This window comes from Pleurodeles waltl, chromosome 4_2 (genome assembly GCF_031143425.1).
Source record: "Pleurodeles waltl isolate 20211129_DDA chromosome 4_2, aPleWal1.hap1.20221129, whole genome shotgun sequence".
In the NCBI taxonomy this organism is placed as follows: domain Eukaryota; kingdom Metazoa; phylum Chordata; class Amphibia; order Caudata; family Salamandridae; genus Pleurodeles; species Pleurodeles waltl.
Window position 1 is genome coordinate 182,719,506 of NC_090443.1, and position 26,377 is coordinate 182,745,882.

Consider the following 26,377-nt stretch of genomic DNA (forward strand, 5'->3'; position numbering starts at 1 on the left):
TGACAGGAAAAGGTGGGGTTTTTTGCCACATTTTGAGGTTTGCAAAGGATTCTGGGTAACAGAACCTGGTCATAGCCCCACAAGTCACCCCATCTTGGATTCCCCAGGTGTCTAGTTTTCAAAAATGTGCAGGTTTGCTAGGTTTCCCCAGGTGCCGCCAGAGTTAGAGGCCAAAATCCACAGCTAGGCACTTAGTAAAAAACAGCACTGTTTTCTTTCTGAAAATGTGATGTGTCCACGTCGTGTTTTGGGGCATATCCTCTTGCGGGCGCTAGGCCTACCCACACAAGTGAGGTACCATTTTTATCGTGAGACTTGGGGGAACTCTGGGTGGAAGGAAATTTGTGGCTCCTCTCAGATTCCAGAACTTTCTGTCGCCGAAATGACAGGAAAAAGTGTTTTTTTTGCCAAATTTTGAGGTTTGCAAAGGATTCTGGGTAACAGAACCTGGTCATAGCCCCACAAGTCACCCCATCTTGGATTCCCCTAGGTGTCTAGTTTTCAAAAATGTGCAGGTTTGCTAGGTTTCCCCAGGTGCCGGCAGAGGTAGAGGCCAAAATCCACAGCTAGGCACTTAGTAAAAAACAGCACTGTTTTCTTTCTGAAAATGTGATGTGTCCACGTCGTGTTTTGGGGCATATCCTGTCACGGGCGCTAGGCCTACCCACACAAGTGAGGTACCATTTTTATCAGGAGACTTGGGGGCATGCTGGATTGAAGGAAATTTGTGGCTCCTCTCAGATTCCAGAACTTTCTGTCGCCGAAATGACAGGAAAAAGTGGGGTTTTTTGCCAAATTTTGAGGTTTGCAAAGGATTCTGGGTAACAGAACCTGATCAGAGCCCCACAATTCACCCCATCTTGGATTCCCCGAGGTGTCTAGTTTTCAAAAATGCGCATGTTTGCTAGGTTTCCCCTGGTGCCGGCTGAGCTAGAGGCCAAAATCCACAGCTAGGCACTTAGGAAAAAACAGCTCTGGTTCTTTCTGAAAATGTGATGTGTCCACGTCGTGTTTTGGGGCATATCCTGTCGCGGGCGCTAGGCCTACCCACACAAGTGAGGTACCATTTTTATCGGGAGACTTGGGGGCATGCTGAATTGAAGGAAATTTGTGGCTCCTCTCAGATTCCAGAACTTTCTGTCACCGAAATGACAGGAAAAAGTGTTTTTTTCCTCCAAATTTTGAGGTTTGCAAAGGATTCTGGGTAACAGAACCTGGTCAGAGCCACACAAGTCACCCCATCTTGGATTCCCCTAGGTGTCTAGTTTTCAAAAATGCGCAGGTTTGCTAGGTTTCCCCACGTGCCGGCTGAGCTAGAGGCCAAAATCCACAGCTAGGCACTTAGTAAAAAACAGCTCTGTTTTCTTTCTGAAAATGTGATGTGTCCACGTCGTGTTTTGGGGCATATCCTGTCATGGGCGCTAGGCCTACCCACACACGTGAGGTACCATTTTTATTGGGAGACTTGGGGGAACTCTGGGTGGAAGGAAATTTGTGGCTCCTCTCAGATTCCAGAACTTTCTGTCACCGAAATGACAGGAAAAAGTGTTTTTTTTGCCAATTTATGAGGTTTGCAAAGGATTCTGGGTAACAGAACCTGGTCAGAGCCCCACAAGTCACCCCATCTTGGATTCCCCTAGGTGTTTAGTTTTCAAAAATGTGCAGGTTTGCTAGGTTTCCCCAGGTGCCGGTTGAGCTAGAGGCCAAAATCCACAGCTAGGCACTTAGTAAAAAACAGCTCTGTTTTCTTTTTGAAAATGTGATCTGTCCACGTCGTGTTTTGGGGCATATCCTGTCGCGGGCGCTAGGCCTACCCACACTAGTGAGGTGCCATTTTTATCGGGAGACTTGGGGGCATGCTGGATTGAAGGAAATTTGTGGCTCCTCTCAGATTCCAGAACTTTCTGTCACCGAAATGACAGGAAAAAGTGTTTTTTTTCTCCAAATTTTGAGGTTTGCAAAGGATTCTGGGTAACAGAACCTGGTCAGAGCCCCACAAGTCACCCCATCTTGGATTCCCCTAGGTGTCTAGTTTTAAAAAATGCGCATGTTTTCTAGGTTTCCCCAGGTGCGTGCTGAGCTAGAGGCCAAAATCCACAGCTAGGCACTTAGTAAAAAACAGCACTGTTTTCTTTCTGAAAATGTGATGTGTCCACGTCGTGTTTTGGGGCATATCCTCTTACGGGCGCTAGGCCTACCCACACAAGTGAGGTACCATTTTTATCGTGAGACTTGGGGGAACTCTGGGTGGAAGGAAATTTGTGGCTCCTCTCAGATTCCAGAACTTTCTGTCACCGAAATGACAGGAAAAAGTGGGTTTTTTTGCCAAATTTTGAGGTTTGCAAAGGATTCTGGGTAACAGAACCTGATCAGAGCCCCACAATTCACCCCATCTTGGATTCCCCTAGGTGTCTAGTTTTCAAAAATGTGCATGTTTGCTAGGTTTCCCCAGGTGCCGGCTGAGCTAGAGGCCAAAATCCACAACTAGGCACTTAGTAAAAAACAGCTCTGTTTTCTTTCTGAAAATGTGATGTGTCCACGTCGTGTTTTGGGGCATATCCTGTCGCGGGCGCTAGGCCTACCCACACAAGTGAGGTCCCATTTTTATCGTGAGACTTGGGGGAACTCTGGGTGGAAGGAAATTTGTGGCTCCTCTCAGATTCCAGAACTTTCTGTCACCGAAATGACAGGAAAAAGTGGGTTTTATTTGCCAAATTTTGAGGTTTGCAATGGATTCTGGGTAACAGAACCTGATCAGAGCCCCACAATTCACTCCATCTTGGATTCCCCTAGGTGTCTAGTTTTCAAAAATGCGCATGTTTGCTAGGTTTCCCCAGGTGCCGGCTGAGCTAGAGGCCAAAATCCACAGCTAGGCACTTAGTAAAAAACAGCTCTGTTTTCTTTCTGAAAATGTGATGTGTCCACGTCATGTTTTGGGGCATATCCTGTCACGGGCGCTAGGCCAACCCATACAAGTGAGGTACCATTTTTATCAGGAGACTTGGGGGCATGCTGGATTGAAGGAAATTTGTGGCTCCTCTCAGATTCCAGAACTTTCTGTCACCGAAATGACAGGAAAAAGTGTTTTTTTTCTCCAAATTTTGAGGTTTGCAAAGGATTCTGGGTAACAGAACCTGGTCAGAGCCCCACAAGTCACCCCATCTTGGATTCCCCTAGGTGTCTAGTTTTCAAAAATGCACAGGTTTGCTAGGTTTCCCCAGGTGCGTGCTGAGCTAGAGGCCAAAATCCACAGCTAGGCACTTAGTAAAAAACAGCACTGTTTTCTTTCTGAAAATGTGATGTGTCCACGTCGTGTTTTGGGGCATATCCTCTTGCGGGCGCTAGGCCTACCCACACAAGTGAGGTACCATTTTTATCGTGAGACTTGGGGGCATGCTGGATTGAAGGAAATTTGTGGCTCCTCTCAGATTCCAGAACTTTGTGTCACCGAAATGACAGGAAAAAGTGTTTTTTTTTGCCAAATTTTGAGGTTTGCAAAGGATTCTGGGTAACAGAACCTGGTCATAGCCCCACAAGTCACCCCATCTTGGATTCCCCTAGGTGTCTAGTTTTCAAAAATGTGCAGGTTTGCTAGGTTTCCCCAGGTGCCGGCAGAGGTAGAGGCCAAAATCCACAGCTAGGCACTTAGTAAAAAACAGCACTGTTTTCTTTCTGAAAATGTGATGTGTCCACGTCGTGTTTTGGGGCATATCCTGTCACGGGCGCTAGGCCTACCCACACAAGTGAGGTACCATTTTTATCAGGAGACTTGGGGGCATGCTGGATTGAAGGAAATTTGGGGTCCTCTCAGATTCCAGAACTTTCTGTCACCGAAATGACAGGAAAAAGTGTTTTTTTCCATCAAATTTTGAGGTTTGCAAAGGATTCTGGGTAACAGAACCTGGTCAGAGCCCCACAAGTCACCCCATCTTGGATTCCCCTAGGTGTCTAGTTTTCAAAAATGCGCAGGTTTGCTAGGTTTCCCCAGGTGCGTGCTGAGCTAGAGGCCAAAATCCACAGCTAGGCACTTAGTAAAAAACAGCACTGTTTTCTTTCTGAAAATGTGATGTGTCCACGTCGTGTTTTGGGGCATATCCTCTTGCGGGCGATAGGCCTACCCTTCACAACTGAGGTACCATTTTTATCGTGAGACTTGGGGGAACTCTGGGTGGAAGGAAATTTGTGGCTCCTCTCAGATTCCAGAACTTTCTGTCACCGAAATGACAGGAAAAAGTGGTTTTTTTTGCCAAATTTTGAGGTTTGCAAAGGATTCTGGGTAACAGAACCTGGTCATAGCCCCACAAGTCACCCCATCTTGGATTCCCCTAGGTGTCTAGTTTTCAAAAATGTGCAGGTTTGCTGGGTTTCCCCAGGTGCGCGCAGAGTTAGAGGCCAAAATCCACAGCTAGGCACTTAGTAAAAAACAGCACTGTTTTCTTTCTGAAAATGTGATGTGTCCACGTCGTGTTTTGGGGCATATCCTCTTGCGGGCGCTAGGCCTACCCACACAAGTGAGGTACCATTTTTATCGTGACATTTGGGGGAACTCTGGGTGGAAGGAAATTTGTGGCTCCTCTCAGATTCCAGAACTTTCTGTCCCCGAAATGTCAGGAAAAAGTGGGTTTTTTTGCCAAATTTTGAGGTTTGCAAAGGATTCTGGGTAACAGAACCTGATCAGAGCCCCACAATTCACCCCATCTTGGATTCCCCTAGGTGTCTAGTTTTCAAAAATGTGCATGTTTGCTAGGTTTCCCCAGGTGCCGGCTGAGGTAGAGGCCAAAATCCACAACTAGGCACTTAGTAAAAAACAGCTCTGTTTTCTTTCTGAAAATGTGATGTGTCCACGTCGTGTTTTGGGGCATATCCTGTCGCGGGCGCTAGGCCTACCACACAAGTGAGGTACCATTTTTATCGGGAAACTTGGGGGCATGCTGGATTGAAGGACATTTGTGGCTCCTCTCAGATTCCAGAACTTTGTGTCACCGAAATGACAGGAAAAAGTGTTTTTTTTTGCCAAATTTTGAGGTTTGCAAAGGATTCTGGGTAACAGAACCTGGTCAGAGCCCCACAAGTCACCCCATCTTGGATTCCCCTAGGTGTCTAGTTTTCAAAAATGTGCAGGTTTGCTAGGTTTCCCCAGGTGCCGGCAGAGGTAGAGGCCAAAATCCACAGCTAGGCACTTAGTAAAAAACAGCATTGTTTTCTTTCTGAAAATGTGATGTGTCCACGTTGTGTTTTGGGGCATATCCTCTTGCGGGCGCTAGGCCTACCCACACAAGTGAGGTACCATTTTTATCGTGAGACTTGGGGGCATGCTGGATTGAAGGAAATTTGTGGCTCCTCTCAGATACCAGAACTTTGTGTCACCGAAATGACAGGAAAAAGTGTTTTTTTTGCCAAATTTTGAGGTTTGCAATGGATTCTGGGTAACAGAACCTGGTCATAGCCCCACAAGTCACCCCATCTTGGATTCCCCTAGGTGTCTAGTTTTCAAAAATGTGCAGGTTTGCTAGGTTTCCCCAGGTGCCGGCAGAGGTAGAGGCCAAAATCCACAGCTAGGCACTTAGTAAAAAACAGCACTGTTTTCTTTCTGAAAATGTGATGTGTCCACGTCGTGTTTTGGGGCATATCCTGTCACGGGCGCTAGGCCTACCCACACAAGTGAGGTACCATTTTTATCAGGAGACTTGGGGGCATGCTGGATTGAAGGAAATTTGGGGCTCCTCTCAGATTCCAGAACTTTCTGTCACCGAAATGACAGGAAAAAGTGTTTTTTTTCATCAAATTTTGAGGTTTGCAAAGGATTCTGGGTAACAGAACCTGGTCAGAGCCCCACAAGTCACCCCATCTTGGATTCCCATAGGTGTCTAGTTTTAAAAAATGCACAGGTTTGCTAGGTTTCCCCAGGTGCGTGCTGAGCTAGAGGCCAAAATCCAAAGCTAGGCACTTAGTAAAAAACAGCACTGTTTTCTTTCTGAAAATGTGATGTGTCCACGTCGTGTTTTGGGGCATATCCTCTTGCTGGCGCTAGGCCTACCCTTCACAAGTGAGGTACCATTTTTATCGTGAGACTTGGGGGAACTCTGGGTGGAAGGAAATTTGTGGCTCCTCTCAGATTCCAGAACTTTCTGTCACCGAAATGACAGGAAAAAGTGGGTTTTTTTCTCCGAATTTTGAGGTTTGCAAAGGATTCTGGGTAACAGAACCTGGTCAGAGCCCCACAAGTCACCCCATCGTGGATTCCCCTAGGTGTCTAGTTTTCAAAAATGCGCAGGTTTGCTAGGTTTCCCCAGGTGCGTGCTGAGCTAGAGGCCAAAATCCACAGCTAGGCACTTAGTAAAAAACAGCACTGTTTTCTTTCTGAAAATGTGATGTGTCCACGTCGTGTTTTGGGGCATATCCTCTTGCGGGCGATAGGCCTACCCTTCACAACTGAGGTACCATTTTTATCGTGAGACTTGGGGGAACTCTGGGTGGAAGGAAATTTGTGGCTCCTCTCAGATTCCAGAACTTTCTGTCTCCGAAATGACAGGAAAAAGTGGGTTTTTTTGCCAAATTTTGAGGTTTGCAAAGGATTCTGGGTAACAGAACCTGGTCATAGCCCCACAAGTCACCCCATCTTGGATTCCCCTAGGTGTCTAGTTTTAAAAAATGTGCAGGTTTGCTGGGTTTCCCCAGGTGCGCGCAGAGTTAGAGGCCAAAATCCACAGCTAGGCACTTAGTAAAAAACAGCACTGTTTTCTTTCTGAAAATGTGATGTGTCCACGTCGTGTTTTGGGGCATATCCTCTTGCGGGCGCTAGGCCTACCCACACAAGTGAGGTACCATTTTTATCGTGACACTTGGGGGAACTCTGGGTGGAAGGAAATTTGTGGCTCCTCTCAGATTCCAGAACTTTCTGTCCCCGAAATGACAGGAAAAAGTGGGTTTTTTTGCCAAATTTTGAGGTTTGCAAAGGATTCTGGGTAACAGAACCTGATCAGAGCCCCACAATTCACCCCATCTTGGATTCCCCTAGGTGTCTAGTTTTCAAAAATGTGCATGTTTGCTAGGTTTCCCCAGGTGCCGGCTGAGGTAGAGGCCAAAATCCACAACTAGGCACTTAGTAAAAAAGAGCTCTGTTTTCTTTCTGAAAATGTGATGTGTCCACGTCGTGTTTTGGGGCATATCCTGTCGCGGGCGCTAGGCCTACCACACAAGTGAGGTACCATTTTTATCGGGAAACTTGGGGGCATGCTGGATTGAAGGAAATTTGTGGCTCCTCTCAGATTCCAGAACTTTGTGTCACTGAAATGACAGGAAAAAGTGTTTTTTTTTGCCAAATTTTGAGGTTTGCAAAGGATTCTGGGTAACAGAACCTGGTCATAGCCCCACAAGTCACCCCATCTTGGATTCCCCTAGGTGTCTAGTTTTCAAAAATGTGCAGGTTTGCTAGGTTTCCCCAGGTGCCGGCAGAGGTAGAGGCCAAAATCCACAGCTAGGCACTTAGTAAAAAACAGCACTGTTTTCTTTCTGAAAATGTGATGTGTCCACGTCGTGTTTTGGGGCATATCCTCTTGCGGGCGCTAGGCCTACCCACACAAGTGAGGTACCATTTTTATCGTGAGACTTGGGGGAACTCTGGGTGGAAGGAAATTTGTGGCTCCTCTCAGATTCCAGATCTTTCTGTCACCGAAATGACAGGAAAAAGTGGGTTTTATTTGCCAAATTTTGAGGTTTGCAATGGATTCTGGGTAACAGAACCTGATCAGAGCCCCACAATTCACCCCATCTTGGATTCCCCTAGGTGTCTAGTTTTCAAAAATGCGCATGTTTGCTAGGTTTCCCCAGGTACCGGCTGAGCTAGAGGCCAAAATCCACAGCTAGGCACTTAGTAAAAAACAGCTCTGTTTTCTTTCTGAAAATGTGATGTGCCCACGTCGTGTTTTGGGGCATATCCTGTCACGGGCGCTAGGCCTACCCACACAAGTGAGGTACCATTTTTATCAGGAGACTTGGGGGCATGCTGGATATAAGGAAATTTGTGGCTCCTCTCAGATTCCAGAACTTTCTGTCACCGAAATGACAGGAAAAAGTGTTTTTTTTCTCCAAATTTTGAGGTTTGCAAAGGATTCTGGGTAACAGAACCTGGTCAGAGCCCCACAAGTCGCCCCATCTTGGATTCCCCTAGGTGTTTAGTTTTCAAAAATGTGCAGGTTTGCTAGGTTTCCCCAGGTGCCGGCTGAGCTAGAGGCCAAAATCCACAGCTAGGCACTTAGTAAAAAACAGCTCTGTTTTCTTTTTGAAAATGTGATCTATCCAAGTCGTGTTTTGGGGCATATCCTGTCGCGGGCGCTAGGCCTACCCACACTAGTGAGGTACCATTTTTATCGGGAGACTTAGGGGAACGCTGGGTGGAAGGAAATTTGTGGCTCCTCTCAGATTCTAGAACTTTCTGTCTCCGAAATGACAGGAAAAAGTGTTTTTTTTGCCAATTTATGAGGTTTGCAAAGGATTCTGGGTAACAGAACCTGGTCAGAGCCCCAAAAGTCACCCCATCTTGGATTCCCCTAGGTGTTTAGTTTTCAAAAATGTGCAGGTTTGCTAGGTTTCCCCAGGTGACGGCTGAGCTAGAGGCCAAAATCCACAGCTAGGCACTTAGTAATAAACAGCTCTGTTTTCTTTTTGAAAATGTGATCTGTCCATGTCGTGTTTTGGGGCATATCCTGTCGCGGGCGCTAGGCCTACCCACAATAGTGAGGTACCATTTTTATCGGGAGACTTAGGGGAACGCTGGGTGGAAGGAAATTTGTGGCTCCTCTCAGATTCTAGAACTTTCTGTCACCGAAATGACAGGAAAAAGTGTGTTTTTTGCCAAATTATGAGGTTTGGAAAGGATTCTAGGTAACAGAACCTGGTCAGAGCCCCACAAGTCACCCCATCTTGGATTCCCCTAGGTGTCTAGTTTTCATAAATACGCAGGTTTGCTAGGTTTCCCAAGGTGCCAGCTGAGCTAGAGGCCAAAATCCACAGCTAGGCCCTTAGTAAAAAACAGCTCTGTTTTCTTTCTGAAAACGTGATGTGTCCACGTCGTGTTTTGGGGCATATCCTGTCGCGGGCGCTAGGCCTACCCACACAAGTGAGGTACCATTTGTATCGGGAGACTTGGGGGTATGCTGGATTGAAGGAAATTTGTGGCTCCTCTCAGATTCCAGAACTTTCTGTCACCGAAATGACAGGAAAAAGTGTTTTTTTTGCCAAATTTTGAGGTTTGCAAAGGATTCTAGGTAACAGAACCTGGTCAGAACCCCACAAGTCACACCATCTTGGATTTCCCTAGGTGTCTAGTTTTCAAAAATGCACAGGTTTGCTAGGTTTCCCCAGGTGCCGGCTGAGCTAGAGGCCAAAATCCACAGCTAGGCACTTAGTAAAAAACAGCACTGTTTTCTTTCTGAAAATGTGATGTGTCCACGTTGTGTTTTGGGGCATAGCCTCTTGGGGCGCTAGGCCTACCCACACAAGTGAGGTACCATTTTTATTGTGAGACTTGGGGGAACTCTGGGTGGAAGGAAATCTGTGGCTCCTCTCAGATTCCAGAACTTTCTGTCACCGAAATGACAGGAAAAAGTGTTTTTTTTGCCAAATTTTGAGGTTTGCAAAGGATTCTGGGTAACAGAACCTGGTCAGAGCCCCACAAGTCACCCCATCTTGGATTCCCCTAGGTGTTTAGTTTTCAAAAATGTGCAGGCTTGCTAGGTTTCCCAAGGTGCCGGCTGAGCTAGAGGCCAAAATCCACAGCTAGGCACTTAGTAAAAAAAACCCTGTTTTGTTTTTGAAAATGTGATGTGTCCACGTCGTGTTTTGGGGCATATCCTGTCGCGGGCTCTAGGCCTACCCACACTAGTGAGGTACCATTTTTATCGTGAGACTTGGGGGAACGTTGGGTGGAAGGAAATTTGTGGCTCCTCTCAGATTCCAGAACTTTCTGTCACCGAAATGACAGGAAAAAGTGTTTTTTTTGCCAATTTATGAGGTTTGCAAAGGATTCTGGGTAACAGAACCTGGTCAGAGCCCCACAAGTCACCCCATCTTGGATTCCCCTAGGTGTTTAGTTTTAAAAAATGTGCAGCTTTGCTAGGTTTCCCCAGGTGCCGGCTGAGCTAGAGGCCAAAATCCACAGCTAGGCACTTAGTAAAAAACAGCTCTGTTTTCTTTTTGAAAATGTGATCTGTCCAAGTCGTGTTTTGGGGCATATCCTGTCGCGGGCGCTAGGCCTACCCACACTAGTGAGGTACCATTTTTATTGGGAGACTTAGGGGAACGCTGGGTGGAAGGAAATTTGTGGCTCCTCTCAGATTCTAGAACTTTCTGTCACCGAAATGACAGGAAAAAGTGTGTTTTTTGCCAAATTATGAGGTTTGCAAAGGATTCTAGGTAACAGAACCTGGTCAGAGCCCCACAAGTCACCCCATCTTGGATTCCCCTAGGTGTCTAGTTTTCAAAAATACGCAGGTTTGCTAGGTTTCCCAAGGTGCCAGCTGAGCTAGAGGCCAAAATCCACAGCTAGGCACTTAGTAAAAAACAGCTCTGTTTTCTTTCTGAAAACGTGATGTGTCCACGTCGTGTTTTGGGGCATATCCTGTCACGGGCGCTAGGCCTACCCATACAAGTGAGGTACCATTTTTATCGGGAGACTTGGAGGCATGCTGGATTGAAGGAAATTTGTGGCTCCTCTCAGATTCCAGAACTTTCTGTCACCGAAATGACAGGAAAAAGTGTTTTTTTTGCCAAATTTTGAGGTTTGCAAAGGATTCTAGGTAACAGAACCTGGTCAGAACCCCACAAGTCACACCATCTTGGATTTCCCTAGGTGTCTAGTTTTCAAAAATGCACAGGTTTGCTAGGTTTCCCCAGGTGCCGGCTGAGCTAGAGGCCAAAATCCACAGCTAGGCACTTAGTAAAAAACAGCACTGTTTTCTTTCTGAAAATGTGATGTGTCCACGTCGTGTTTTGGGGCATAGCCTCTTGCGGGCGCTAGGCCTACCCACCCTAGTGAGGTACCATTTTTATTGTGAGACTTGGGGGAACTCTGGGTGGAAGGAAATCTGTGGCTCCTCTCAGATTCCAGAACTTTCTGTCACCGAAATGACAGGAAAAAGTGTTTTTTTTGCCAAATTTTGAGGTTTGCAAAGGATTCTGGGTAACAGAACCTGGTCAGATCCCTACAAGTCACCCCATCTTGGATTCCCCTAGGTGTTTAGTTTTCAAAAATGTGCAGGTTTGCTAGGTTTCCCAAGGTGCCGGCTGAGCTAGAGGCCAAAATCCACAGCTAGGCACTTAGTAAAAAACAGCTCTGTTTTCTTTTTGAAAATGTGATGTGTCCACGTCGTGTTTTGGGGCATATCCTGTCGCGGGCTCTAGGCCTACCCACACTAGTGAGGTACCATTTTTATCGTGAGACTTGGGGGAACGCTGGGTGGAAGGAAATTTGTGGCTCCTCTCAGATTCCAGAACTTTCTGTCACCGAAATGACAGGAAAAAGTTTTTCTTTTGCCAAATTTTGAGGTTTGCAAAGGATTCTAGGTAACAGAACCTGGTCAGAACCCCACAAGTCACACCATCTTGGATTTCCCTAGGTGTCTAGTTTTCAAAAATGCGCAGGTTTGCTAGGTTTCCCCAGGTGCCGGCTGAGGTAGAGGCCAAAATCCACAGCTAGGCACTTAGTAAAAAACAGCACTGTTTTCTTTCTGAAAATGTGATGTGTCCATGTCGTGTTTTGGGGCATAGCCTCTTGCGGGCGCTAGGCCTACCCACTCAAGTGAGGTACCATTTTTATCGTGAGACTTGGGGGAACTCTGGGTGGAAGGAAATCTGTGGCTCCTCTCAGATTCCAGAACTTTCTGTCACCGAAATGACAGGAAAAAGTGTTTTTTTTGCCAAATTGTGAGGTTTGCAAAGGATTCTGGGTAACAGAACCTGGTCAGAGCCCCACAAGTCACCCCATCTTGGATTCCCCTAGGTGTTTAGTTATAAAAAATGTGCAGGTTTGCTAGGTTTCCCAAGGTGCTGGCTGAGCTAGAGGCCAAAATCCACAGCTAGGCACTTAGTAAAAAACAGCTCTGTTTTCTTTTTGAAAATGTGATGTGTCCACGTCGTGTTTTGGGGCATATCCTGTCGCGGGCTCTAGGCCTACCCACACTAGTGAGGTACCATTTTTATCGTGAGACTTGGGGGAACGCTGGGTGGAAGGAAATTTGTGGCTCCTCTCAGATTCCAGAACTTTCTGTCACCGAAATGACAGGAAAAAGTGTGTTTTTTGCCAAATTATGAGGTTTGCAAAGGATTCTGGGTAAAAGAACCTGATCAGAGCCCCACAAGTCACCCCATCTTGGATTCCCCTAGGTGTCTAGTTTTCAAAAATGCACAGGTTTGCCAGGTTTCCCCAGGTGCCGGCTAAGCTAGAGGCCAAAATCCACAGCTAGGCACTTAGTAAAAAACAGCTCTGTTTTCTTTCTGAAAATGTGATGTGTCCACGTCGTGTTTTGGGGCATATCCTGTCACGGGCGCTAGGCCTACCCTTCACAAGTGAGGTAACATTTTTATCGGGAGACTTGGGGGAACGCTGGGTGGAAGGAAATTTGTGGCTCCTCTCAGATTCCAGAACTTTCTGTCACCGAAATGACAGGAAAAAGTGTTTTTTTTTGCCAAATTTTGAGGTTTGCAAAGGATTCTGGGTAACAGAACCTGGTCAGAGCCCCACAAGTCACCCCATCTTGGTTTCCCCTAGGTGTCTAGTTTTCAAAAATGCGCAGGTTTGCTAGGTTTCCCCAGGTGCCGGCTGAGCTAGAGGCCAAAATCCACAGCTAGGCACTTAGTAAAAAACAGCACTGTTTTGTTTCTGAAAATGTGATGTGTCCACGTCGTGTTTTGGGGCATATCCTCTTGCGGGCGCTAGGCCTACCCACACAAGTGAGGTACCATTTTTATCGTGAGACTTGGGGGAACTCTGGGTGGAAGGAAATTAGTGGCTCCTCTCAGATTCCAGAACTTACTGTCACCGAAATGACAGGAAAAAGTGTTTTTTTTTGCCAAATTTTGAGGTTTGCAAAGGATTTTGGGTAACAGAACCTGGTCAGAGCCCCACAATTCACCCCATCTTGGATTCCCCTAGGTGTCTAGTTTTCAAAAATGCGCATGTTTGCTAGGTTTCCCCAGGTGCCGGCTGAGCTAGAGGCCAAAATCCACAGCTAGGCACTTAGTAAAAAACAGCTCTGTTTTCTTTCTGAAAATTTCATGTGTCCACGTCGTGTTTTGGGGCATATCCTGTCACGGGCGCTAGGCCTACCCACACAAGTGAGGTACCATTTTTATCAGGAGACTTGGGGGCATGCTAGATATAAGGAAATTTGTGGCTCCTCTCAGATTCTAGAACTTTCTGTCACCGAAATGAGAGGAAAAAGTGTTTTTTTTGCCAATTTATGAGGTTTGCAAAGGATTCTGGGTAACAGAACCTGGTCAGAGCCCCACAAGTCACCCCATCTTGGATTCGCCTAGGTGTTTAGTTTTCAAAAATGTGCAGGTTTGCTAGGTTTCCCAAGGTGCCGGCTGAGCTAGAGGCCAAAATCCACAGCTAGGCACTTAGTAAAAAACAGCACTGTTTTCTTTCTGAAAATCTGATGTGTCCACGTCGTGTTTTGGGGCATAGCCTGTTGCGGGCTCTAGGCCTACCCACACTAGTGACGTACCATTTTTATCGTGAGACTTGGGGGAACGCTGGGTGGAAGGAAATTTGTGGCTCCTCTCAGATTCCAGAACTTTCTGTCACCGAAATGACAGGAAAAAGTGTTTTTTTTGCCAATTTATGAGGTTTGCAAAGGATTCTGGGTAACAGAACCTGGTCAGAGCCCCACAAGTCACCCCATCTTGGATTCCCCTAGGTGTTTAGTTTTCAAAAATGTGCAGGTTTGCTAGGTTTCCCCAGGTGCCGGCTGAGCTAGAGGCCAAAATCCACAGCTAGGCACTTAGTAAAAAACAGCTCTGTTTTCTTTTTGAAAATGTGATCTGTCCAAGTCGTGTTTTGGGGCATATCCTGTCGCGGGCGCTAGGCCTACCCACACTAGTGAGGTACCATTTTTATCGGGAGACTTAGGGGAACACTGGGTGGAAGGAAATTTGTGGCTCCTCTCAGATTCTAGAACTTTCTGTCACCGAAATGACAGGAAAAAGTGTGTTTTTTGCCAAATTATGAGGTTTGGAAAGGATTCTAGGTAACAGAACCTGGTCAGAGCCCCACAAGTCACCCCATCTTGGATTCCCCTAGGTGTCTAGTTTTCAAAAATATGCAGGTTTGCTAGGTTTCCCAAGGTGCCAGCTGAGCTAGAGGCCAAAATCCACAGCTAGGCACTTAGTAAAAAACAGCTCTGTTTTCTTTCTGAAAACGTGATGTATCCACGTCGTGTTTTGGGGCATATCCTGTCGCGGGCGCTAGGCCTACCCACACAAGTGAGGTACCATTTTTATCGGGAGACTTGGGGGTATGCTGGATTGAAGGAAATTTGTGGCTCCTCTCAGATTCCAGAACTTTCTGTCACCGAAATGACAGGAAAAAGTCTTTTTTTTGCCAAATTTTGAGGTTTGCAAAGGATTCTAGGTAACAGAACCTGGTCAGAACCCCACAAGTCACATCATCTTGGATTTCCCTAGGTGTCTAGTTTTCAAAAATGCACAGGTTTGCTAGGTTTCCCCAGGTGCCGCTGAGCTAGAGGCCAAAATCCACAGCTAGGCACTTAGTAAAAAACAGCACTGTTTTCTTTCTGAAAATGTGATGTGTCCACGTCGTGTTTTGGGGCATAGCCTCTTGCGGGCGCTAGGCCTACCCACACAAGTGAGGTACCATTTTTATCGTGAGACTTGGGGGAACTCTGGGTGGAAGGAAATCTGTGGCTCCTCTCAGATTCCAGAACTTTCTGTCACCGAAATGACAGGAAAAAGTGTTATTTGTGCCAAATTTTGAGGTTTGCAAAGGATTCTGGGTAACAGAACGTGGTCAGAGCCCCACAAGTCACCCCATCTTGGATTCCTCTAGGTGTTTAGTTTTCAAAAATGTGCAGGTTTGCTAGGTTTCCCAAGGTGCCGGCTGAGCTAGAGGCCAAAATCCACAGCTAGGCACTTAGTAAAAAACAGCTCTGTTTTCCTTTTGAAAATGTGATGTGTCCACGTCGTGTTTTGGGGCATATCCTGTTGCGGGCTCTAGGCCTACCCACACTAGTGAGGTACCATTTTTATCGTGAGACTTGGGGGAACGCTGGGTGGAAGGAAATTTGTGGCTCCTCTCAGATTCCAGAACTTTCTGTCACCGAAATGACAGGAAAAAGTGTTTTGTTTGCCAATTTATGAGGTTTGCAAAGGATTCTGGGTAACAGAACCTGGTCAGAGCCCCACAAGTCACCCCATCTTGGATTCCCCTAGGTGTTTAGTTTTCAAAAATGTGCAGCTTTGCTAGGTTTCCCCAGGTGCCGGCTGAGCTAGAGGCCAAAATCCACAGCTAGGCACTTAGTAAAAAACAGCTCTGTTTTCTTTTTGAAAATGTGATCTGTCCAAGTCGTGTTTTGGGGCATATCCTGTCGCGGGCGCTAGGCCTACCCACACTAGTGAGGTACCATTTTTATTGGGAGACTTAGGGAAACGCTGGGTGGAAGGAAATTTGTGGCTCCTCTCAGATTCTAGAACTTTCTGTCACCGAAATGACAGGAAAAAGTGTGTTTTTTGCCAAATTATGAGGTTTGCAAAGGATTCTAGGTAACAGAACCTGGTCAGAGCCCCACAAGTCACCCCATCTTGGATTCCCCTAGGTGTCTAGTTTTCAAAAATATGCAGGTTTGCTAGGTTTCCCAAGGTGCCAGCTGAGCTAGAGGCCAAAATCCACAGCTAGGCACTTAGTAAAAAACAGCTCTGTTTTCTTTTTGAAAATGTGATGTGTCCACGTCGTGTTTTGGGGCATATCCTGTCGCGGGCTCTAGGCCTACCCACACTAGTGAGGTACCATTTTTATCGTGAGACTTGGGGGAACGCTGGGTGGAAGGAAATTTGTGGCTCCTCTCAGATTCCAGAACTTTCTGTCACCGAAATGACAGGAAAAAGTGTTTTTTTTGCCAATTTATGAGGTTTGCAAAGGATTCTGGGTAACAGAACCTGGTCAGAGCCCCACAAGTCACCCCATCTTGGATTCCCCTAGGTGTTTAGTTTTCAAAAATGTGCAGCTTTGCTAGGTTTCCCCAGGTGCCGGCTGAGCTAGAGGCCAAAATCCACAGCTAGGCACTTAGTAAAAAACAGCTCTGTTTTCTTTTTGAAAATGTGATCTGTCCAAGTCGTGTTTTGGGGCATATCCTGTCGCGGGCGCTAGGCCTACCCACACTAGTGAGGTACCATTTTTATTGGGAGACTTAGGGGAACGCTGGGTGGAAGGAAATTTGTGGCTCCTCTCAGATTCTAGAACTTTCTGTCACCGAAATGACAGGAAAAAGTGTGTTTTTTGCCAAATTATGAGGTTTGCAAAGGATTCTAGGTAACAGAACCTGGTCAGAGCCCCACAAGTCACCCCATCTTGGATTCCCCTAGGTGTCTAGTTTTCAAAAATATGCAGGTTTGCTAGGTTTCCCAAGGTGCCAGCTGAGCTAGAGGCCAAAATCCACAGCTAGGCACTTAGTAAAAAACAGCTCTGTTTTCTTTCTGAAAACGTGATGTGTCCACGTCGTGTTTTGGGGCATATCCTGTCACGGGCGCTAGGCCTACCCATACAAGTGAGGTACCATTTTTATCGGGAGACTTGGAGGCATGCTGGATTGAAGGAAATTTGTGGCTCCTCTCAGATTCCAGAACTTTCTGTCACCGAAATGACAGGAAAAAGTGTTTTTTTTGCCAAATTTTGAGGTTTGCAAAGGATTCTAGGTAACAGAACCTGGTCAGAACCCCACAAGTCACACCATCTTGGATTTCCCTAGGTGCCTAGTTTTCAAAAATGCACAGGTTTGCTAGGTTTCCCCAGGTGCGTGCTGAGCTAGAGGCCAAAATCCACAGCTAGGCACTTAGTAAAAAACAGCACTGTTTTCTTTCTGAAAATGTGATGTGTCCACGTCGTGTTTTGGGGCATAGCCTCTTGCGGGCGCTAGGCCTACCCACACTAGTGAGGTACCATTTTTATTGTGAGACTTGGGGGAACTCTGGGTGGAAGGAAATCTGTGGCTCCTCTCAGATTCCAGAACTTTCTGTCACCGAAATGACAGGAAAAAGTGTTTTTTTTGCCAAATTTTGAGGTTTGCAAAGGATTCTGGGTAACAGAACCTGGTCAGATCCCCACAAGTCACCCCATCTTGGATTCCCCTAGGTGTTTAGTTTTCAAAAATGTGCAGGTTTGCTAGGTTTCCCAAGGTGCCGGCTGAGCTAGAGGCCAAAATCCACAGCTAGGCACTTAGTAAAAAACAGCTCTGTTTTCTTTTTGAAAATGTGATGTGTCCACGTCGTGTTTTGGGGCATATCCTGTCGCGGGCTCTAGGCCTACCCACACTAGTGAGGTACCATTTTTATTGTGAGACTTGGGGGAACGCTGGGTGGAAGGAAATTGTGGCTCCTCTCAGATTCCAGAACTTTCTGTCACCGAAATGACAGGAAAAAGTTTTTCTTTTGCCAAATTTTGAGGTTTGCAAAGGATTCTAGGTAACAGAACCTGGTCAGAACCCCACAAGTCACACCATCTTGGATTTCCCTAGGTGTCTAGTTTTCAAAAATGCGCAGGTTTGCTAGGTTTCCCCAGGTGCCGGCTGAGGTAGAGGCCAAAATCCACAGCTAGGCACTTAGTAAAAAACAGCACTGTTTTCTTTCTGAAAATGTGATGTGTCCACGTCGTGTTTTGGGGCATAGCCTCTTGCGGGCGCTAGGCCTACCCACACAAGTGAGGTACCATTTTTATCGTGAGACTTGGGGGAACCCTGGGTGGAAGGAAATCTGTGGCTCCTCTCAGATTCCAGAACTTTCTGTCACCGAAATGACAGGAAAAAGTGTTTTTTTTGCCAAATTTTGAGGTTTGCAAAGGATTCTGGGTAACAGAACCTGGTCAGAGCCCCACAAGTCACCCCATCTTGGATTCCCCTAGGTGTTTAGTTATAAAAAATGTGCAGGTTTGTTAGGTTTCCCCAGGTGCTGGCTGAGCTAGAGGCCAAAATCCACAGCTAGGCACTTAGTAAAAAACAGCTCTGTTTTCTTTTTGAAAATGTGATGTGTCCACGTCGTGTTTTGGGGCATATCCTGTCGCGGGCTCTAGGCCTACCCACACTAGTGAGGTACCATTTTTATCGTGAGACTTGGGGGAACGCTGGGTGGAAGGAAATTTGTGGCTCCTCTCAGATTCCAGAACTTTCTGTCACCGAAATGACAGGAAAAAGTGTGTTTTTTGCCAAATTATGAGGTTTGCAAAGGATTCTGGGTAAAAGAACCTGATCAGAGCCCCACAAGTCACCCCATCTTGGATTCCCCTAGGTGTCTAGTTTTCAAAAATGCACAGGTTTGCCAGGTTTCCCCAGGTGCCGGCTAAGCTAGAGGCCAAAATCCACAGCTAGGCACTTAGTAAAAAACAGCTCTGTTTTCTTTCTGAAAATGTGATGTGTCCACGTCGTGTTTTGGGGCATATCCTGTCACGGGCGCTAGGCCTACCCTTCACAAGTGAGGTAACATTTTTATCGGGAGACTTGGGGGAACGCTGGGTGGAAGGAAATTTGTGGCTCCTCTCAGATTCCAGAACTTTCTGTCACCGAAATGACAGGAAAAAGTGTTTTTTTTTGCCAAATTTTGAGGTTTGCAAAGGATTCTGGGTAACAGAACCTGGTCAGAGCCCCACAAGTCACCCCATCTTGGTTTCCCCTAGGTGTCTAGTTTTCAAAAATGCGCAGGTTTGCTAGGTTTCCCCAGGTGCCGGCTGAGCTAGAGGCCAAAATCCACAGCTAGGCACTTAGTAAAAAACAGCACTGTTTTGTTTCTGAAAATGTGATGTGTCCACGTCGTGTTTTGGGGCATATCCTCTTGCGGGCGCTAGGCCTACCCACACAAGTGAGGTACCATTTTTATCGTGAGACTTGGGGGAACTCTGGGTGGAAGGAAATTAGTGGCTCCTCTCAGATTCCAGAACTTTCTGTCACCGAAATGACAGGAAAAAGTGTTTTTTTTGCCAAATTTTGAGGTTTGCAAAGGATTTTGGGTAACAGAACCTGGTCAGAGCCCCACAATTCACCCCATCTTGGATTCCCCTAGGTGTCTAGTTTTCAAAAATGCGCATGTTTGCTAGGTTTCCCCAGGTGCCGGCTGAGCTAGAGGCCAAAATCCACAGCTAGGCACTTAGTAAAAAACAGCTCTGTTTTCTTTCTGAAAATTTCATGTGTCCACGTCGTGTTTTGGGGCATATCCTGTCACGGGCGCTAGGCCTACCCACACAAGTGAGGTACCATTTTTATCAGGAGACTTGGGGGCATGCTGGATATAAGGAAATTTGTGGCTCCTCTCAGATTCTAGAACTTTCTGTCACCGAAATGAGAGGAAAAAGTGTTTTTTTTGCCAATTTATGAGGTTTGCAAAGGATTCTGGGTAACAGAACCTGGTCAGAGCCCCACAAGTCACCCCATCTTGGATTCGCCTAGGTGTTTAGTTTTCAAAAATGTGCAGGTTTGCTAGGTTTCCCAAGGTGCCGGCTGAGCTAGAGGCCAAAATCCACAGCTAGGCACTTAGTAAAAAACAGCACTGTTTTCTTTCTGAAAATCTGATGTGTCCACGTCGTGTTTTGGGGCATAGCCTGTTGCGGGCTCTAGGCCTACCCACACTAGTGACGTACCATTTTTATCGTGAGACTTGGGGGAACGCTGGGTGGAAGCCAATTTGTGGCTCCTCTCAGATTCCAGAACTTTCTGTCACCGAAATGACAGGAAAAAGTGTTTTTTTTGCCAATTTATGAGGTTTGCAAAGGATTCTGGGTAACAGAACCTGGTCAGAGCCCCACAAGTCACCCCATCTTGGATTCCCCTAGGTGTTTAGTTTTCAAAAATGTGCAGGTTTGCTAGGTTTCCCCAGGTGCCGGCTGAGCTAGAGGCCAAAATCCACAGCTAGGCACTTAGTAAAAAACAGCTCTGTTTTCTTTTTGAAAATGTGATCTGTCCAAGTCGTGTTTTGGGGCATATCCTGTCGCGGGCGCTAGGCCTACCCACACTAGTGAGGTACCATTTTTATCGGGAGACTTAGGGGAACACTGGGTGGAAGGAAATTTGTGGCTCCTCTCAGATTCTAGAACTTTCTGTCACCGAAATGACAGGAAAAAGTGTGTTTTTTGCCAAATTATGAGGTTTGGAAAGGATTCTAGGTAACAGAACCTGGTCAGAGCCCCACAAGTCACCCCATCTTGGATTCCCCTAGGTGTCTAGTTTTCAAAAATATGCAGGTTTGCTAGGTTTCCCAAGGTGCCAGCTGAGCTAGAGGCCAAAATCCACAGCTAGGCACTTAGTAAAAAACAGCTCTGTTTTCTTTCTGAAAACGTGATGTATCCACGTCGTGTTTTGGGGCATATCCTGTCGCGGGCGCTAGGCCTACCCACAATAGTGAGGTACCATTTTTATCGGGAGACTTAGGGGAACGCTGGGTGGAAGGAAATTTGTGGCTCCTCTCAGATTCTAGAACTTTCTGTCACCGAAATGACAGGAAAAAGTGTGTTTTTTGCCAAATTATGAGGTTTGGAAAGGATTCTAGGTAACAGAACCTGGTCAGAGCCCCACAAGTCACCCCATCTTGGATTCCCCTAGGTGTCTAGTTTTCATAAATACGCAGGTTTGCTAGGTTTCCCAAGGTGCCAGCTGAGCTAGAGGCCAAAATCCACAGCTAGGCCCTTAGTAAAAAACAGCTCTGTTTTCTTTCTGAAAACGTGATGTGTCCACGTCGTGTTTTGGGGCATATCCTGTCGCGGGCGCTAGGCCTACCCACACAAGTGAGGTACCATTTTTATCGGGAGACTTGGGGGTATGCTGGATTGAAGGAAATTTGTGGCTCCTCTCAGATTCCAGAACTTTCTGTCACCGAAATGACAGGAAAAAGTGTTTTTTTTGCCAAATTTTGAGGTTTGCAAAGGATTCTAGGTAACAGAACCTGGTCAGAACCCCACAAGTCACACCATCTTGGATTTCCCTAGGTGTCTAGTTTTCAAAAATGCACAGGTTTGCTAGGTTTCCCCAGGTGCCGGCTGAGCTAGAGGCCAAAATCCACAGCTAGGCACTTAGTAAAAAACAGCACTGTTTTCTTTCTGAAAATGTGATGTGTCCACGTTGTGTTTTGGGGCATAGCCTCTTGGGGCGCTAGGCCTACCCACACAAGTGAGGTACCATTTTTATTGTGAGACTTGGGGGAACTCTGGGTGGAAGGAAATCTGTGGCTCCTCTCAGATTCCAGAACTTTCTGTCACCGAAATGACAGGAAAAAGTGTTTTTTTTGCCAAATTTTGAGGTTTGCAAAGGATTCTGGGTAACAGAACCTGGTCAGAGCCCCACAAGTCACCCCATCTTGGATTCCCCTAGGTGTTTAGTTTTCAAAAATTTGCAGGCTTGCTAGGTTTCCCAAGGTGCCGGCTGAGCTAGAGGCCAAAATCCACAGCTAGGCACTTAGTAAAAAACAGCTCTGTTTTGTTTTTGAAAATGTGATGTGTCCACGTCGTGTTTTGGGGCATATCCTGTCGCGGGCTCTAGGCCTACCCACACTAGTGAGGTACCATTTTTATCGTGAGACTTGGGGGAACGCTGGGTGGAAGGAAATTTGTGGCTCCTCTCAGATTCCAGAACTTTCTGTCACCGAAATGACAGGAAAAAGTGTTTTTTTTGCCAATTTATGAGGTTTGCAAAGGATTCTGGGTAACAGAACCTGGTCAGAGCCCCACAAGTCACCCCATCTTGGATTCCCCTAGGTGTTTAGTTTTCAAAAATGTGCAGCTTTGCTAGGTTTCCCCAGGTGCCGGCTGAGCTAGAGGCCAAAATCCACAGCTAGGCACTTAGTAAAAAACAGCTCTGTTTTCTTTTTGAAAATGTGATCTGTCCAAGTCGTGTTTTGGGGCATATCCTGTCGCGGGCGCTAGGCCTACCCACACTAGTGAGGTACCATTTTTATTGGGAGACTTAGGGGAACGCTGGGTGGAAGGAAATTTGTGGCTCCTCTCAGATTCTAGAACTTTCTGTCACCGAAATGACAGGAAAAAGTGTGTTTTTTGCCAAATTAAGAGGTTTGCAAAGGATTCTAGGTAACAGAACCTGGTCAGAGCCCCACAAGTCACCCCATCTTGGATTCCCCTAGGTGTCTAGTTTTCAAAAATACGCAGGTTTGCTAGGTTTCCCAAGGTGCCAGCTGAGCTAGAGGCCAAAATCCACAGCTAGGCACTTAGTAAAAAACAGCTCTGTTTTCTTTCTGAAAACGTGATGTGTCCACGTCGTGTTTTGGGGCATATCCTGTCACGGGCGCTAGGCCTACCCATACAAGTGAGGTACCATTTTTATCGGGAGACTTGGAGGCATGCTGGATTGAAGGAAATTTGTGGCTCCTCTCAGATTCCAGAACTTTCTGTCACCGAAATGACAGGAAAAAGTGTTTTTTTTGCCAAATTTTGAGGTTTGCAAAGGATTCTAGGTAACAGAACCTGGTCAGAACCCCACAAGTCACACCATCTTGGATTTCCCTAGGTGTCTAGTTTTCAAAAATGCACAGGTTTGCTAGGTTTCCCCAGGTGCCGGCTGAGCTAGAGGCCAAAATCCACAGCTAGGCACTTAGTAAAAAACAGCACTGTTTTCTTTCTGAAAATGTGATGTGTCCACGTCGTGTTTTGGGGCATAGCCTCTTGCGGGCGCTAGGCCTACCCACCCTAGTGAGGTACCATTTTTATTGTGAGACTTGGGGGAACTCTGGGTGGAAGGAAATCTGTGGCTCCTCTCAGATTCCAGAACTTTCTGTCACCGAAATGACAGGAAAAAGTGTTTTTTTTGCCAAATTTTGAGGTTTGCAAAGGATTCTGGGTAACAGAACCTGGTCAGATCCCCACAAGTCACCCCATCTTGGATTCCCCTAGGTGTTTAGTTTTCAAAAATGTGCAGGTTTGCTAGGTTTCCCAAGGTGCCGGCTGAGCTAGAGGCCAAAATCCACAGCTAGGCACTTAGTAAAAAACAGCTCTGTTTTCTTTTTGAAAATGTGATGTGTCCACGTCGTGTTTTGGGGCATATCCTGTCGCGGGCTCTAGGCCTACCCACACTAGTGAGGTACCATTTTTATCGTGAGACTTGGGGGAACGCTGGGTGGAAGGAAATTTGTGGCTCCTCTCAGATTCCAGAACTTTCTGTCACCGAAATGACAGGAAAAAGTTTTTCTTTTGCCAAATTTTGAGGTTTGCAAAGGATTCTAGGTAACAGAACCTGGTCAGAACCCCACAAGTCACACCATCTTGGATTTCCCTAGGTGTCTAGTTTTCAAAAATGCGCAGGTTTGCTAGGTTTCCCCAGGTGCCGGCTGAGGTAGAGGCCAAAATCCACAGCTAGGCACTTAGTAAAAAACAGCACTGTTTTCTTTCTGAAAATGTGATGTGTCCACGTCGTGTTTTGGGGCATAGCCTCTTGCGGGCGCTAGGCCTACCCACACAAGTGAGGTACCATTTTTATCGTGAGACTTGGGGGAACTCTGGGTGGAAGGAAATCTGTGGCTCCTCTCAGATTCCAGAACTTTCTGTCACCGAAATGACAGGAAAAAGTATTTTTTTTGCCAAATTTTGAGGTTTGCAAAGGATTCTGGGTAACAGAACCTGGTCAGAGCCCCACAAGTCACCCCATCTTGGATTCCCCTAGGTGTTTAGTTATAAAAAATGTGCAGGTTTGCTAGGTTTCCCAAGGTGCTGGCTGAGCTAGAGGCCAAAATCCACAGCTAGGCACTTAGTAAAAAACAGCTCTGTTTTCTTTTTGAAAATGTGATGTGTCCACGTCGTGTTTTGGGGCATATCCTGTCGCGGGCTCTAGGCCTACCCACACTAGTGAGGTACCATTTTTATCGTGAGACTTGGGGGAACGCTGGGTGGAAGGAAATTTGTGGCTCCTCTCAGATTCCAGAACTTTCTGTCACCGAAATGACAGGAAAAAGTGTGTTTTTTGCCAAATTATGAGGTTTGCAAAGGATTCTGGGTAAAAGAACCTGATCAGAGCCCCACAAGTCACCCCATCTTGGATTCCCCTAGGTGTCTAGTTTTCAAAAATGCACAGGTTTGCCAGGTTTCCCCAGGTGCCGGCTAAGCTAGAGGCCAAAATCCACAGCTAGGCACTTAGTAAAAAACAGCTCTGTTTTCTTTCTGAAAATGTGATGTGTCCACGTCGTGTTTTGGGGCATATCCTGTCACGGGCGCTAGGCCTACCCTTCACAAGTGAGGTAACATTTTTATCGGGAGACTTGGGGGAACGCTGGGTGGAAGGAAATTTGTGGCTCCTCTCAGATTCCAGAACTTTCTGTCACCGAAATGACAGGAAAAAGTGTTTTTTTTGGCCAAATTTTGAGGTTTGCAAAGGATTCTGGGTAACAGAACCTGGTCAGAGCCCCACAAGTCACCCCATCTTGGTTTCCCCTAGATGTCTAGTTTTCAAAAATGCGCAGGTTTGCTAGGTTTCCCCAGGTGCGGCTGAGCTAGAGGCCAAAATCCACAGCTAGGCACTTAGTAAAAAACAGCACTGTTTTGTTTCTGAAAATGTGATGTGTCCACGTCGTGTTTTGGGGCATATCCTCTTGCGGGCGCTAGGCCTACCCACACAAGTGAGGTACCATTTTTATCGTGAGACTTGGGGGAACTCTGGGTGGAAGGAAATTAGTGGCTCCTCTCAGATTCCAGAACTTACTGTCACCGAAATGACAGGAAAAAGTGTTTTTTTTCCCAAATTTTGAGGTTTGCAAAGGATTTTGGCTAACAGAACCTGGTCAGAGCCCCACAATTCACCCCATCTTGGATTCCCCTAGGTGTCTAGTTTTCAAAAATGCGCATGTTTGCTAGGTTTCCCCAGGTGCCGGCTGAGCTAGAGGCCAAAATCCACAGCTAGGCACTTAGTAAAAAACAGCTCTGTTTTCTTTCTGAAAATTTCATGTGTCCACGTCGTGTTTTGGGGCATATCCTGTCACGGGCGCTAGGCCTACCCACACAAGTGAGGTACCATTTTTATCAGGAGACTTGGGGGCATGCTAGATATAAGGAAATTTGTGGCTCCTCTCAGATTCTAGAACTTTCTGTCACCGAAATGAGAGGAAAAAGTGTTTTTTTTGCCAATTTATGAGGTTTGCAAAGGATTCTGGGTAACAGAACCTGGTCAGAGCCCCACAAGTCACCCCATCTTGGATTCGCCTAGGTGTTTAGTTTTCAAAAATGTGCAGGTTTGCTAGGTTTCCCAAGGTGCCGGCTGAGCTAGAGGCCAAAATCCACAGCTAGGCACTTAGTAAAAAACAGCACTGTTTTCTTTCTGAAAATCTGATGTGTCCACGTCGTGTTTTGGGGCATAGCCTGTTGCGGGCTCTAGGCCTACCCACACTAGTGACGTACCATTTTTATTGTGAGACTTGGGGGAACGCTGGGTGGAAGGAAATTTGTGGCTCCTCTCAGATTCCAGAACTTTCTGTCACCGAAATGACAGGAAAAAGTGTTTTTTTTGCCAATTTATGAGGTTTGCAAAGGATTCTGGGTAACAGAACCTGGTCAGAGCCCCACAAGTCACCCCATCTTGGATTCCCCTAGGTGTTTAGTTTTCAAAAATGTGCAGGTTTGCTAGGTTTCCCCAGGTGCCGGCTGAGCTAGAGGCCAAAATCCACAGCTAGGCACTTAGTAAAAAACAGCTCTGTTTTCTTTTTGAAAATGTGATCTGTCCAAGTCGTGTTTTGGGGCATATCCTGTCGCGGGCGCTAGGCCTACCCACACTAGTGAGGTACCATTTTTATCGGGAGACTTAGGGGAACACTGGGTGGAAGGAAATTTGTGGCTCCTCTCAGATTCTAGAACTTTCTGTCACCGAAATGACAGGAAAAAGTGTGTTTTTTGCCAAATTATGAGGTTTGGAAAGGATTCTAGGTAACAGAACCTGGTCAGAGCCCCACAAGTCACCCCATCTTGGATTCCCCTAGGTGTCTAGTTTTCAAAAATATGCAGGTTTGCTAGGTTTCCCAAGGTGCCAGCTGAGCTAGAGGCCAAAATCCACAGCTAGGCACTTAGTAAAAAACAGCTCTGTGTTCTTTCTGAAAACGTGATGTATCCACGTCGTGTTTTGGGGCATATCCTGTCGCGGGCGCTAGGCCTACCCACACTAGTGAGGTACCATTTTTATTGGGA